A 2,730-nucleotide genomic window follows, 5' to 3' on the forward strand; every position below is an offset into this window, starting at 1 on the left:
ACCCTCCCCCGCTCAAAAAAAAAAAAAAACCATCAAAGAAAATGCTGTTTTGAACAATTTACTAGCTAATGACAGAATTATATAAACCTAAATTTTAAAAGAATCAAAAATAGATTGAAGAAGTGGAGCAAACAGAAAAACCTGTGAAAAATTAATTCCCAGGACAAGAATGTTCAAACATGATAATAGTATTAGGCAGGCAAAGAGAAATGTGTGTCATCCTGGACAAGAAAAGAAATATGCAAATGTAATCTTCACTTTAGTCTGCATGTTAACAAGCACAGCCTAGCAACTAATCAGTCTCCAATACCCCGATGTGGTGTTTCCTGCTGTAGGAGTAATGACCTACATCGAGATGTTTTACTGAGATATAAATATGTAAATGGAAAAATCTCAGGCAATTGTTTTAGGCCACCGGACTCTTTAAGGAATAAAAGAACTAAATAATGGTTAAGAAGGAGTCTGGGATCTAATCTTTTTTGTTTGCCCTTAAGAAATTAATGATTCACTTTTTAACCTTCTACATTTCTTTTCCACACATAAACAATAGAAAATACAAGGCTATAATATCTTTTCATTTCTCTGCAAAAAGAAGTAAAAGCAAACAAACAAGAATATGTTTATTTAGCCACACATCATGCCAACCCAGATTGAAAATAAAAATTACCATTTTTTCATATAAACTATTAAAAAAAATTAGTCTAAATTTTCTTGGAAATATAATAAATGGAGTGAAAAGTAAATTACTTAAGTTGATAAATATATATTGGCTACATAGTTTGTGCCAGATATTTGGGACAAATGAACATGCAAAACAAACTTAAATGACTCTTCAGAGAGCTCACATTTTGGCAAAAGACAACAATTTAAGAATGAACAAAATGACTATATGTTACATACACAATATGTTGATGAAGTAATTAGGTACATGGATGTCTGAATGACAAGGGTTCCAGGCAGAGACAAAAACTGGTATAAAGGCCTGAATTCAGTCTTAAATGTTCTTACCACAAAAAAGAAATGGTAATTATGTGACAGGATAGAGGTGTTAGTTAATGCTATGATGGTAATCATTTTGCAATTTATAAATGTATCATCAAATCATGTTTACACCTTAAACTTATACAATATTATAGATCAATTATATCTCAGTAAATCTGGAAAAAATAAAATTAATAATGAGATGGAAAAAAAATGTTCTTGATATGTTTGAGGAAGAGAGAAACCAGAGTGACTGAATGGAGTGAGTGAGCAACGGGGTGGGGAACTAGTGGGAGATGAAATCTGAAATACAATGGGGTTCATATCATTTGGATAGAGTTTCTCTATCACCACACTATTGGACTGGATAGCTCTTCGTTGTGGGGAGGCTGTCCTGTGCTTTGTAAGATACTTAGCATTTTTCTGATCCACTAGGTGGTATCAGTAGAAGGTATCACTCCTTCCCAATGGAGTGATTGTTAAACTTGTCTCAGGATATTATCAAATTATTCCCTGGGAGTAAAATGACCCCCAGTTGAGAATAGGGTTTGTGGAACATTGTAAAAACATTATAAGGACACTTTCTTTTATTCATAGTATAATGGGGCGTTATTGGAAGGTTTTGAGCCCAAGGCTTACATTTTAAAATATCATCCTGATTACTACCTTGGAAATAGATGGTAGGGCTGGAAGGGAAACATAGGGATACCAGTTAGGAGGCTGATGGCGCCCACACCAGGGATGCTAGGGAGGCCCATGGAGTCCTGAGCGGTGGGATGGTGAGGATGGGAGGGGCCAACATGGCTTTCTAATAGTTTGGATGTGGGATGTGGGAGAAATGGAGAAGCCAAGGCTAATACGCCTATGTTTTTGACCTGAACAACTGGAAATGTGGCGATGTCATCAAATATGATATGCCAATAATAAAATAAAAGTATAATAGGGCATTTTAATGTTTTGGCTATTTTTCTTAAAAAAAAAGAGTCAGCACTACTTGTCTTTGGCTAAGATCTGTTATAATTTTAAGATATTACAAATATATAAGTCATTTGGGTCCATAATAAATATCACTCTTCTTAGGTATTCTTTTGTTCACTAGAAACTTGAATCTCCATTATTCTGTATAATGAAAATAATATATGCCAGTCTCCTGAACAAAATAAAAGTAATGTTCTTTCACCTAATTTCCTTCATATTAACTTCTGTATTTCAATTCTTTATATTAAATAACTTGTGATAATAAAAAATAGCATTTATTTTAAACTTAAAAGTAAACATTGAGTAAGTTAGATGTATGTAGAAAATCATCCTACCACATTTCTCCATGGAACCTGAAAATCTGCTGTAGAATCCTTGATAAGTTCTCATTTACCAAACATTCCCATTTTACTAGGCTTTAAGAAAAATACTCCTTGTGAAGTCCACTTATATACTTTTTCTTTCTAGTAAAAATGTCTTTCTCAAATCTTAGCTTTCCATTTTTTTCTGACTTTGTTGTTTAAATATTGAGACATTTATTTAAAGGCAAATTTCGTATGGTTTCTATACTTCACAACTTCTCAAAGCCTTGTATATGCTGAAGCATATCTGAAAATACCAAAGCGGTTTATCAATTTTAACCTTTCTCAAAGCACTCTGAATATAGTAGTTCAATGTATGTGTAGCGTGTATGCATCTCCTATGCTAAGGAATTCACTTTAAGACTACTTTAGAGTACAGCCATGCTACCTTGAACAAGCCTGATCCCAT

Source organism: Pteropus vampyrus, unplaced genomic scaffold (genome assembly GCF_000151845.1).
Source record: "Pteropus vampyrus isolate Shadow unplaced genomic scaffold, Pvam_2.0 Scaffold13, whole genome shotgun sequence".
Classification (NCBI taxonomy): Eukaryota; Metazoa; Chordata; class Mammalia; order Chiroptera; family Pteropodidae; genus Pteropus; species Pteropus vampyrus.